Source organism: Sebastes fasciatus, chromosome 20 (genome assembly GCF_043250625.1).
Source record: "Sebastes fasciatus isolate fSebFas1 chromosome 20, fSebFas1.pri, whole genome shotgun sequence".
Classification (NCBI taxonomy): domain Eukaryota; kingdom Metazoa; phylum Chordata; class Actinopteri; order Perciformes; family Sebastidae; genus Sebastes; species Sebastes fasciatus.
Window position 1 is genome coordinate 1,758,608 of NC_133814.1, and position 13,874 is coordinate 1,772,481.

Sequence of the window (13,874 nt, forward strand, 5' to 3'; positions counted from 1 at the left end):
GTCTCCAGTCTGATCTCGAGCTCACAGCTGATAGGAAGCCTACGTGGTTTGTTTAGATGACGTAACAGAAGTGCATATAACGGATTCAGTGTGAACACGGTGTAGGAAGGTGATCTTTAAGCCCCTGACAGCTTCTGGGCTCCGATGCGCCACACCGGTTTCACCGTCATCATTTACGCCACTGGCTATAGATAGAAAACCACTGGTATGGGTCTCTAATGTCTACTCGTGACTGAAATTATAAATGCCAGTAAATAACTCCTCAGATAATGGTAATACCACAATCACGTCATGCATAGACTTGTTCCAGTTGATTCATAATGAAGCAGTGTGAGTGACTCCCCCTCCTGTGTTTTCACACCTGTATCATATTCCCTCCATCCCTCACTCAGCGTGGGGTTAACAGGCTGGCTCGATATATATATGAGAACACCTCCCCTCATCCCACGCTCTCCCTTCCCCAACCCCTAATGGCCCCCAGGGAAACTTCATTATTTATCGCTATTGAAGGGGTCTTTCAATTATAATAGCTCAGCCCCCCCTGTTTATTACCCCACAGTCTGGGCGTGTGTAGATTGAATACCTGTAGCCTCTATCAGCGATAGTTCAAGCGCCCCACCATGTGAAAAGTTCACAGAATCTGCACCGCTGACAATGTGGAGGCAATATGGCACTCTGTTCGGAGAGGGCCGGGAACGCTGAACATGTAGACATGGTTTCTCTCAATAACCAACAGCTTATGGAGTAGCTTCATCAGCCTGACAGAGACTCATGTCTTGCGCGAGTTTCCAAATTGGAGCCTAATGGCAAGCTTCCCGAGGTGTCGGTCCCTCGTCCCTCCAGCTTGCATGTTGCATGAACAACAGTGTGAAATGGATGCCCGGGAAAACACCACCTGCTTTATGAAGAGGCAGAGAGACTTGTCGTTGGCTTGTTGCTAAATATATTGCAGAGATGATAAAAAGGTACGTTTAAAGGTTTGGTCGTCCCAGTTCAGTGAATTGGATTATCACAGCACTAATTCACTGAGAGCAACAAGCAAAAGGTGTCCTATAATGGTTTACCATCTGTGAATGTGAAATTAGCCAATTGTTTAGGTGCTCAGTAAACAATTGCCCACTGTAAATTGATAATGATTACTGATTATCACGACAACAGGAGACATTTATCAGCCTCAGACCAGGGCTGCTAAACATGGTTGTTGCTCTTTGCATTTGCAGGAGTCTGTGTTTTTGCACATAAATAGGGTGGATGTGTAATCGTATTTCTCACATTGTGGGGACAAAAAGCTGGTCCTCATAAAGTAAAGTGCTTTGTGTAGGGTTGTGGTTAGTGCATGTACAGGTGATAGTTCAGGCAACTCTAGAGAGATTCTAGTAAAGCATTTCAAATTTGCATGTCTTTACTGAGGAGATGGAGTCAACATTAAAAACACTACCTCTGCACCACTACAAACTCCAAACATTTGGCCAGAATCGATCAAAAAACAAGAAAGACTGTCAGAGCAAATTAACACCAAACCTGAAACATGCGCTCCCCTTTGCCTTTTCAATTTTTCATCTGCTGGAAATAGATTTGGAGATGGATCCCAACCCAGAGCTGATAAATTTTAATTTCATCCCTCCCATGCATCATTATTTGCACAATGCAACTGGCAGTCATAGCTTGTGTGCTCTGAATAGCAAGTCTACATTCAAATTCTGCACAGAATACAAAATCTCCCCCATACAACAAAAGGCAATCATTCCATTTGTTTTCCCACACAATGGCCTCTGGATAATAGTAATACGGGGGTGGGGGGTGGATGGAGGAAAAAGCGACCAAGTTATCTGCCTTTCCCAGTCTTCGTCTCGCTGCCTCTTCGTTATGAATAATAGATTACAGATGAGAGCGGGAGTTTGCCTTGCAGGGAGGTGGGTATAAAGCTGCTTGAGGTCAGCGTGGCAAAACCAAGATCAGTTTTTTACCAGGCCTTTCTAAAAACACTTGGAGAAGTATCCTCAAAATGCCCTTAGCATGACTATTTATAACAGCTCTTTTATCACTCAAAGCAACTATGTGAAGGACGTGGCTGTTCAATACTCAATGTCATGCTTTTCAATATGATAAACAGCTTGGGCCAGCTATTTGTGGAGCTTCTCTTGCTAAAGATTTGGTCACCTAGACTGTGGAGCGCTCTGCTGTTGTGCACTTAACACATTTTATCCCTACTGTTCCGGGCTTAACCGCCTTTATGCTTGCTATGTTGGATTCTCAGCAGCCCATTGTCATTCCCAGGGCATCAAATACAGAAGCTTTGTCACGCCTGCCGGTGTTCGGTACCGCTGCACAAGGCACCCTTTAGTGCCTGTATGAGACGCACTGGGCGTTCCATTAACTACAATGTAAACCCTTCTGCAGCAACAGTAAACGCTCAGAGAAAGTGTGCCAGGAGTGTAGTGACGTAGTTTAAAGTGCGAAAAGACACACTAATGGCAGGTGAGAGGGGTGGTGGATGGGTCCAACAAACACAAGGCTTTCATCCAGGAGACCGCTGTTCGCGTCCCGTATGTTAAGTTTCACTTTCACGTTACAATCAGCCGTTCATTCGTGTCCTGTGTTCACAACACTCAGTTCCATTTTCACTTTACAAAATAGTTTTAAGCCCTAACTAACTGTTTTTTTTCCTAAACCCAAAGTGACGCCAAGGGTAACTGTAGTGGTTTTGATGCCAAAAATAAAGTGACACCAAGGGGTGTGACCAGGGTCTGGAATCAACACCCACCAAATGTGGATAAATTGTTGACAGTGGTAGATAAATCCATCAGGTTATCCGCCACTTTGGCAAGCAGGAAAAACACTATAATGGGAACAGAGAATCGGTTCTTGTTAGTTCCCATTCTTTGGCATCTCATGCCTTCATGATAATCGATTCCTCTTATTGATGCTTTCCTACAGTTACACATGGACAATGACTCATATGCACTCCTTATCATGTTTCAGTTTGTTTGGGACCGGAGCCAGGGTGGAGAGAAAGAAAAAGCGCTCAACAGCATGGCGCTACTAAACCTGAGGGGGCGCACCCTGTTTATACCTGATAATGTGACACTGTGGACAACAAATCTGTGTTGTAATCAGCAGGAGGAGAGTTAGTAACGTTAGCTGTTAGCAGCTGCTAGCAGCACAGTCCTGACTGGATAAATAAAGGAGCTGCTAACGTTAAGGAGGTGCCATTGAGTTATTATTATGAGATGTTCAAGCAGTAAAAATTACTATTGGGCGTAGGCAAATTACAATGTTATCACTTGAATAAATCCAGTTGTGTGTAGGAGATGTTTTCACAGCAATATAAAATAGATAATAGAGAGAGAATTATGACCTGTTTAACTTCCTAACACCAGCATAGCAAATATTTAAATAATCACAACTATTTGAATTGTGTGTTTTTATGCAAATAACCACTATAGATGACAATAACAAAGTACAGTACAGTACTGTGTACAGTAACCTCCAACCACCAAAAAATAGGGCTCTCCCAGAAGCTATGGTGTAATTCCATTTTTTTTTGTAAAATATATCAAACATTGAATGACATCAGATCTAAAATGCTATTTCTTCATTTAGTGCAGAGATTTTAAAATTTCTGAGAGGCAGACAAAAAACAATACTTGGAGGTGAAAAAAGTTGATTTCAAATGGCCATATGTGACATGTTGATTGATTGGATTACCAGGTTAGAGGTACAAAAACAGAAAACAAAAATCCAAATAACTGCCTACTGTGTAATTTAATAAATGTAGTCAGCACTGAGTCATGGCATCTTAAATAGGGACGGTTGAAAGCAAAAGGCTGTTTGATTCAAAGGCTCGACACATTCCTTTTAGCAGTGGATTAACAGCTCTCAGATCTGCGTCCATGTCTCTAATCAGAGAGGGTGTTCGCTGCTCACATTCAGTCATAAAAAATCTATTAAAACTAAACACGGGATTCAATTCCCCAATGCGTATGCTGCAAGGAAGAAGAAGAAGAGGAAGAAGAAGACTGGGACCAGAACCAAAACAACTGCTCATGCCAACCTCCTTTCATCTGCTAACACTTTCGCAAGGGAGGCAAAATGGTCCACAAGGATGGATATTTGGGGCAAAGTTCATTTTTATTTCAGAGCAGACCCTGGCATTTTAAGTCATCTTATCAGTTTTGGTTGGACCTGCAGGAGAGGGTGTGAAGGTGGGGAAGAAGCAGGGGGTAAAGAAGGTGTGGATTTAAAGTTGTTAAATGTTCTTTTCATCAGGGAATCGCTCCCAGTGGAAGACTTGGAGGACAGACACTTTGATTTCCACTCACTGTTTGTTCTCCACTTTAAAGGATGATAAATACTCCTTCGTAAAAAGGAGTTAATGTTACACTTCTTTAATTCCACTTTAAAGAAAAATCTTGTTAAACAACTGGAGGAGGGTTTAATATATTATACAGTTTCATTAAACATATATAAAACTCCTGAGCTTGCTAAACAAACTTAAGCAGCAGTAGCAATCCACAGATGTGATGCTTCAGCACATGGCGGATTCCAGATTCATCAGGCGCACAGACTCCACTCCACTTTATTTGTGTACAGGACCCCGTTGATCAAAGATGATGAATAACGAATCTAAAGGAGGGAAATTAGCATGAAAAAGTCCTTGCATTCCAACTGATGCATAAAATATCTGCACTTACTTTAATGAGCGGCGATAAAAGTTGCCATGCTGTGCGGTGGGCAGCATCTTGATTGATGCTGCACATTAAGAGTACGCTACCGTGCCCAAGCAAACATCACAGCAGCCTTGTCAAGCCTTTGTCCCCGACTACCTGCCTGCAAGGACTCTCTATCTCTTCTACTGCCATTTTACCTGCCAAACTCCTGCTCTCAAAATCCCTTTTCTTGTTTAGCTCGCTCACTTTTTTACCACTCCGATATTCTGTCGGAGCTACATTTCTTGCATATTCCCTTCTGCCGTCTCTCTCTGAGATAAAAAGCCTTCTTTCTCTTCCCCCCAGCATACCTTGCTGCCAGACAAATAGCTCCACTTGTTTCAAAGTGGCCACAACAGAAGGACAATGATAAGAGAGCTGTCTCCTAACTGTCATTTCCTCCGTATGCCCCCACATCTCACATCACTGTAATTGACTGCAGTGTATTAGGAGGTGCTATTGTTCCTCAGGATACCCGAGAGTCTTGTCAGGAATTGTAGGCTGGCTTGTCATTCACTGACCTCAACATATTTGAGTTCTGGTGGTATTTTGGAAAATGCTACAAGGTGTTTGTCGCATGTGTTAATTTCTCAATACCCAGAGATGGTTGTTAACAGGGTCTGAAATGAACTTTGTTTCACCTCCTTGTCTGCCACTCAGACATTTCATCTGTCCCTTTTAAAATCTCTGCACTAAAAGAAGAATAACATTTTAGATCTGATGTCATTCAATGTTTAATATATTTTACATAAAAATAACATTATATGCATGGTAAATTACAGTGTTCGAATTACACCGTAGCTTCTGGGGGAGGGAGGGTACTGTATACAGTACTGTACTGTACTTTGCTATTGTCATCTAATAGTGGCTATTTGCATAAAAACACAATTCAAATAATTATGATTATTTAAATATTTGCTTTGATTAAAAAAATATTTGGAAGTTCAACACGTTATTATTCTCTCTCTAATATCTATTTTATATTGATGTGAAAACATCTCAACAACTTGATTTATTTAAGTTTCTTGCTAAAAACTTAATTTTACAAGATTACATTTGAACACATCATGATAATGTTGTAATTTACCTTTTCCCAATAGTCATTTTACTGAGCAGAGCTTGAATGCCTCATAATATAACTCAATGGGGCCTCTGTTAACGTTAGTAGCTCTGCGATTTACCGGCTGCTAACAGGTAAAGTTAATAACTCTCCTTCTGCTGATTTCAACACGGATTTGTTGTTCACAGTGTAACATTATCAGGTATAAACAGGGTGTGCCCCCTCAGGTTTAGTAGCACCATGCTTTTGAGCGCATTTGTTCTCTCCGTCGTGGCTCCGGTCCCAAACAAACTGAAACATGATACAGCGTGCGTATGCCATTACGTCATTGTGCATGCTTAACTGTCGTAAAGCATCAATAAGATGAATCGATAGACACGGAGGCTTAACCAACAAGAACCGATTCTATTTCCATCACTAGCGTTTTCCCTGTCTGCCAAAGTGGCCTGACAATTTTATCCGCCACTGCCAACAATTTACCCACATTCGGCGGGTAGCGGGTGCTAATTTTCAGACCCTGGTCATTAATTCAGTCCTCAGCTAAAGGACACCCGGGATTGCTACTGAGTTGTGTACATGAGGGTGAAGAAAACTGCAGATACGTGTCAGCAAGTCACTCTTTACCAGCCAATTTCTTTTCCACTCCTTTCTGCTCAAAGTGAATGATAAAACAGCCATGTCACTCTAATCTCTAACTCAGCAGACGGAATGTTTACCAGCCAAAATTGCTGCTCCTTTCTGCTTTTACATACAGTAGCACAATTTCTCACCTCTGTCCTTATCCTACGTAGCATCGCCTGCATATTCAGCAGAGGAAGCTCCAGCGACAGGGCAGAGGGATAGAGATGTCCGGCCATCTCTCCGTATTGTGTGCAAGAGAAATCTGTCTTGATCTCTCTTTCCACTAATGAGTGCCACGGCCTTGGCCCTGCTCTCTCCGGGACCTTATTAACACTTTCTTATTGGTTATTCCACAGAGTGCTTAGCCAGCAGGCCAGCCGTGCCACCTCCCCTGAACCTCACCATCAATTTGTATTGAGCAAGTACACTTGTGCCAGATAGGAGCAAGCTGTCAATCACCGACAGCCACCGAGCAAAAAGTGAGCAGCCCGGCCGGATTTTCAGCCAGTAAAGCTGATTTGGGGGCACAGATTGCTCCCTGAAGTGGGACCTGGTTTCAAAGTGTTTAAAGAGGAAGTTTTGTCAGTGAGGGAAGAAAAGAAATCTCTGGTAGGAGACCAACCAGTGATGTAAATAAAGATTTAACTCTCAATCGTCTCATCATCACATACACCAATATCTTTTAAGATAATGAATTCTATATTCTTATGGGAGACTTTTGACAGACCTCTATGATGTGTAAGGTGATCAAAGGAGCAGCCTTGCTAGCTTGACTACTTCCCTCCATTCATTATCTGCAACCGCTTATCCTATTCAGGGTCGCGGGGGGATGGAACCGATCCCAGCTGACATTGGGTGAAGGCGGGGTACACCCTGGACAGGTCTCCAGACCATCACAGGGCTGACACATAGAGACAGACAACCATTCACACTCACATTCACATTCACACCTACGGGACATTTAGAGTCAACAATGAACCTAACCTGCATGTCTTTGGACTGTGGGAGGAAACCTGAGCACCCAGAGAAAACCCATGCTAACACGGGGAGAACATGCAAACTCCACTGTGAGGCGGCAGTGCTAACCACTGTACCAGCGTGCAGCCCAGCTTGACTACTTGTACTTTAAAGTAATCAGTGGAGAAGCATAAAATGCAACTGACCCTGAAATGCCAAATTCAGCAACAATTTTTCATAGCAAAGGGAAAATATGCTAGTTTGTTTCTCTGTTGTTTTACTAAATGTAGGTTTTACATACAAATGGCCCGTTAATATAATCTAATGCAATCCTCAGTTTTTATTTGCAAATATTGCATTGTCATTATGAGAGAAACAAAGACTGCAGAATGTGACACTGAACCCCTGATAATCATGCTAACATTGTCTCTATTTGTTCAGATTTTGAAAGCCAAAAGTAATGAACAGTCCTTCTACAGAATTTCTTCTCTAAACAAGCTGCTGTTTAGAGAAGCGCAGAACCACAGACTGTGGTGGTCTTTAACTTGTAAATAAAGGACTTTAGGTTTTAACTGCTTTTGTACAGCTTTTGCTGGAAAGTGTGTCTAAGGATCCTGTAGAACCGGTTACATGCTGAAAATATAATCACTTAAATGCTGTTCAATAAAGGTTATAATCTTTAAAAAAAAAAATCACTTGTCAACAAAATTCATCCCAGTTTTAAATGATGGCCTGATGTCTTTTCACCTGCCTGTGCTGTTATCAACTCCTCCAACAGTAACTTAAAAAAAAAGAAAACGGAAAAGAAGACCAACATCTACAATGAAATAAATTTCACTTTAATTTATCTTCATTGAATCCTTTCATACCGTCTAAAACACACTTTGTGTATGTTTCCTGGCCAAAATACCACTTTTACAATTCCATGCGTGTTATATAAAATTATGTATTTACAATGATAACAATAAAAGAATGCATGGATTGAATTTTTGTTCATTTATAATCATAAGCTAGCAAGTAATGTTTCACATACAGACTGTGGAGGTCAAATTAAAGTTTGTGTTATAAGCAGTCACACACTGGTGTACTAGTGTACCATGATCAACCCAAATATCCCTACTTTCACTGTCAGTATAAATGTGTTGAGTTTGACGTTTGAAACGAGGTTGATGAGAGCGGTGAGAGTGAACTAAAACAGTAAAGTTACAGCCTGTAAAACCAAAACAATGAGCTGAAAGATGCTACATTGCAATGAGGGAGACTGCAGAATCAGGTCAGGTGGTTATTCGCTGTGGGTTTGTCAATACAAGCGACTCTTTTCATAGTTCACAAAGTTCTTTTTTCCATTCGTAATATATTCCTCTGAAAAAAACGCCTAAAATATCTACCCAAAATGAATTAGGAATAGCTCCTCAACCTTAAGGCTAATATGCATATATTTGGTCTCTTTTGAAAGGTAAGAAGCTAAGAAATATGAATAAGTTGTAAGTAAATAAAACTATTTTACCATGGAGCGGGGGGGTTGAGGAGGACAAGCACCCTTTGTCCTCCCTTAGGGCGGGACCTCTCCATCAATTCAATGCATTTCATTTTTTTCATGCTAATCTGGGATTGGCCAAAACATGTCAAATGACGCTCCAAGAGGATGTAAACCTCTCTTAGCTAGTTACCACTCAACAACCAACAGATTGCAAGATTGACATTGCATTGGTCCAATGATGATTTCCAAGTTTCCTCTTCAATTTTCTATTTCTGTATGTGCTGTTTGTACATGAGTTGGACAAACTAGCAGTGAAGCGATAGATGAATACAGTAGCATATTAACTAACGCAGCAGTTATCTTGTTGTAGCAGCCCTGATTTTCTGTAAACTAGCGGCGAGAATGGATTTGGACTGGGGGGCACGACAGCGGCAGGACGCCTCCAGGGAGAGAATGGAGAGCTCTGCTCTGCTGGAGCGGACCTCGCTGCCTCAGCTGTCCGGGCTGGACTGACGTGGCAAATGTGTAGGGGGCGGGGATAACCCATACCAATGAAACAGGAACTATCTGCTGAGTGCAATGAAACCTCCCACAAGAAAACTGACAGTCTTCACAATAACGCATCATCAAGGTCTCAAGGCTTTTCTGACCACATTTGAGGTGGATCTGATCAACCTGCTAGGAGGAGTACATTAAAATAGAAAACATGTCATTTCCTGTTGCCAGTAGGGGGCGCAATGAGTGTGACTCAATATGGACATGTAAATTTCCTCAGTACTGGACCCTCATCATGAAATTTGGGGCAGATCAGACAATGTACAGTAGAGTTACAATAACTTCCCGTTTCATGGCGAATGGTGCAAAATGGCCACCACGCCACGGTCAGGTCGGTCCATGAAAACTCACATTTTAATAACTTTTCATCGTTAAGGTCTTAAGATGGTCCTTACCAAATATCAAGTCGATCTGATTAAATCTGTAGGAGGAGTTTGTTAAAGTACGCAGCCTTTAAAACGCTAAAAAAATGCCGTCAAGTAAAAAGGCAAGTCTCAATAATGAGGCTAAAAACTGACACAACACCTCACAAAGGCCTGGCCAAATGCACAAACCATCACTGAGTCAGTAGCAGCTGACAAACTGAACTGAAGGTTAAAGTGAGTGACTGTTACACCATTTCACTTGCTGGAAAATGTGAGTTTTGCATCACAGATTTCATTTTCCATCTCTGGTTTGATGATGTGTCGGAGCTTTTTGTGGTCACCGTGTGATTCAGCTCCTATCTGGCCTTGTTTTTCTCTTGTGTACCTTAAACAACACCAAAGGTTTTCACGGGCGGATGTTTTCATCTTCTGCCTCATCAGCCTGGAGTGTTGATTACACGGGCTGGAAATGATGATACTGCCTGTGGGCTTGTTGTTCCACGGCATCTGATTCATTCAGAGGAACAGGAGATGACTGTTTCACAATCAGAGGGAAGTACTGAGACGCAGAGAGGTTTTTTTTTATACCCTGTCATCAAGTTCTTCACAAAGGGTAAACAAAAAGGACAAATTAGAGGCAAACAGCTGTTAGTATGCAACAGCAGAAACAAATGATTGGTGTTTGCTTTGTTAGATCCTTTTTTTCCACAAGTCCTTTCCCTTGATAGTCCCTACGGGCTCTTAGTACTGCACTGCTGTACAGTCCAACTCGCTATATAAGGAACACACCAATTAGTGGCTCTTGCACTCGTTAATGTGCTGAAATTGCGCAGTAAATAAAAGTTCTGTGATAACATCCCCCGCTAATTCTGCTGCTACATCACCATATCCACCATTCCAGACACATCATATTCATAAAAACAATAATTGCCTGCCATGAAAACCAATTTGACTTCTTCCACAGGGCAGAATTAAAAGTTGGGCTTAGCAAGGTAATGAAGTATAGCACATGCTAAGTCAAGGATGGAGGCTTTGTCTGAAGTAATCACTTCTCCGGATGCTGTGGCTTGGCTGCTTTTCATATCAACAAGGCTGACATATGGAAAAATAATTAAAATGGACGCATTCAACCAATAACAGCGGGCAAGCTGCATTTTTAATACACTATCAAATTTGCATGCTGGCTGTCAATCCGCTCTCCTGTCTGAGGCAGAACATTCCAATCAATCAAGGTGTTAGAGTTGTAATCCGGCTACATCATAGGCAGGGATTCTCAATCCCAACCGCCCGCACGCTGAGCTTTGCTCTTCTTAAACACACGGAAATGTGTGTGACAATGTGACAGTGATTTACTGTGCAGAGTTTTGCTCGGTGACAGTGAGTGAATAGAAAAGTACACTGCAGCTCTTCTGTGACAGGAACAATTAAGCCTGCGATTGGGCTTCAGTCGATGTACGCTACAAGCGATGATGTGGTGTAGCGTTGCATCACCACCGCCAGCAAACAAGGGAAAGCAAAGTTGCTCGGGCTCCCTCTTATCTATCTTCTGAGATTATGTTCCCAGAGAACTTTTATACAATCATTGGCGACTCTGAAGCTTCAAACTGAATTCTGCAGTTTTTACACCCAAGGCAGTGTAACAGTGCAGTCCCATCTGCAGCACACACACACACACACACACACATACACACACACACACACACACACACACAAACAACAGATCAGTGAGCATCCTCATTAGTTTGGCTCAGTTTGACAGAAACCTCAACCCTTACTGCCTCCTAATTTTGGACAAGAGGACAACAGAATACACAGGAGCAAAGGAATCTGTGAGGCGGTGCATTGATTTGGACAGATGGCTGAGGGGACAGGAGCAAGGTAAGCAGCTGTGGATGCTATAGTTTAGCATTACTAAAAGATTGTCACTCTGGGTAAACACAAGGCTGGAGTTCAACAATTTGGAGGAATTTTGAGCACAAGTAACAAACAAAAGTGATGCCATATGTTTGTGCCATTAAATCTTCCCCCAAAGAAAGACATTCACTACCTCTGCAGCCAGTATTTCTGGATGTTCATCACTGTTTCAACAAATCCAGGACTTAGAGCAAAGGGAAAACATGCAGGGAACAGATGGCAACCCACCCTCACACTACACCTAACTCCATACAATAGCTGAAGGTTTCGGAAGGCAGCCGATTAGACTGTTGTCAGGCTATTAAATAGGCATTATCAGTCGCTATAAGCCACATAGATGTCGGTCAATAGGGGCCTACTACAACCACTAGTAGGTTTTATCATCTTTTTAGCTATCTTTAGCGACCTCTAGCAACTGTAGTAATTATGACAAGAGCAGAAGCGGAAGTCAGGCGCTATAGTATAGACAGATATAGAAACTCCATAAAGGGTGGAGGTCAGGGACGATGGATGGGACACAAAACACAGGGTTTCAACCAGTAGACTGGAGTTTGCATCCTGTGCAAAAACCAACAACGCGTAGTTGTCTTTGTGTTCTTAGATATTTTAAGCCCAAAAACGATGTTCACCCCTAAACTTAACTAAATGTTTTTTTTTGCCTAAACCTAAAGAAGTTGTAGTATTATTGCTTAAACCTACAGATGTTGTAGTTTTGCTGTATAAACCTAAAGAAGTTGTAGTTTTGTTGCTTAAACCTAAAGAAGTTGTAGTTTTGTTGCCAAAACCTAAAGTCTTTTTGTTTGTGTTTTCAAAACGTAACATTTCATGCAGTTTTACACTGTGTAAGAATGTGTTGGTTTTTCATTTGAAATATTTACAGGACAGTGTTGTAGAAAATGCAGTGACTTGTACTGCTCCATGAATGAATAAAGTACAGGGTTTTAATTGTGGATTATTACTATTATTTACAAAATTACCACATGCTTCTTAACCTTTTTCTGTTGTAAATATATATAAATTACATTTATAATGAAATTAAATGGCCATTATGAAAGACAAACTCTATGTAGAAAGAAAGAGTTGACAGCGGTTGAGCAAGGCAGCCGTCACGCACTGCTCACGCGGGCAGTCCGACCCAAGCATTTAGACAACACTGCTCCGTTACTCTTGGATTTCCTGTAGCTGCTTCTCAGTGAAAGATTAGTTTTGTCACTTTTTCCAGTTTGAACACACAACGTGTTTAGAATAAGTATGCAGGATGACAGGACACAGATGAAAACTCCATCTCTGTGTACCCTAGAGATGGCCACAACAAGTTCATGGCTCTATTCAAAAGATTGCTGAAAGGCATTTTAGGGAAATGTAGGACACCACTAACTAAAGTAGAATTACACAGGGTAAGCTGAGGGGAAGGTTAGTACATTACAACAAACTCTTGGACTGCAGTATGAGCAGCCCAGCGCTCATGGCAGATCTCATTTAGAGTTCAGCACAGGGTTGTTTTGTACCCCGCCACACACATGTGAAGCATCCAGCTGCTCTGATGCTCAGCAACACTCTCTGACCTCACCTCTCCTCCCCAAGGGCTGCGCTGCAACACTAACACACAACACACACACACACACACACACACATACACACAGCTTGCCATATAATTAACAACCAAACACTTTCCGTCTGTATAATTAAGCACCATAAGAGACGGCATGCTTACCCAAGCCTAGGACTACATCATGACTCCTAAACCTTGTTCTGTCAGTGCGGCAAAACATACATATACTGCAAAACAACTGGGAAGAAGACAACATCTGTCTCCAGATTCATGTGGAAACAGAATGTTTCCACTGACTGACCACTGAATGTCTGTTTGCATTCTTTTTTCCAGCTTTGTTACTCTCTGCCAGAGCAAACCAAGCTGTGCAAACCTCTTCAAAAAATAATGGAGCTCAGTATGATTTTAATTCAACCGGACTGTTTACATGCTGTTAACCTTAACGTGACTCCATCTCATCCCTGCGAGCCCACAGGTTCACCATGCTGGACGTTAAAAATCCATCCACAGATTTTGGATAAATTCATAAATCATTAGACTAGAAATAGAAACGACAGTGTATGGCAGTAAAACACTGAATATACAGCAGTTATAGGAGCAATTTATATCCTTCAGTCAATCAGAGAGAGAAGTGCTGTATTATGTAGCTGAAGCCATTCTG

At 41.8% G+C, this 13,874-nt stretch overlaps 1 protein-coding gene across 13 annotated transcripts in view; it reads right to left on the reverse strand.

The window, feature by feature from the left end:
* Positions 1-13,874, reverse strand: part of LOC141758812 (shisa family member 6) — a 76,408-nt gene that overhangs the window by 48,909 nt on the left and 13,625 nt on the right. The window lies entirely within an intron of this gene.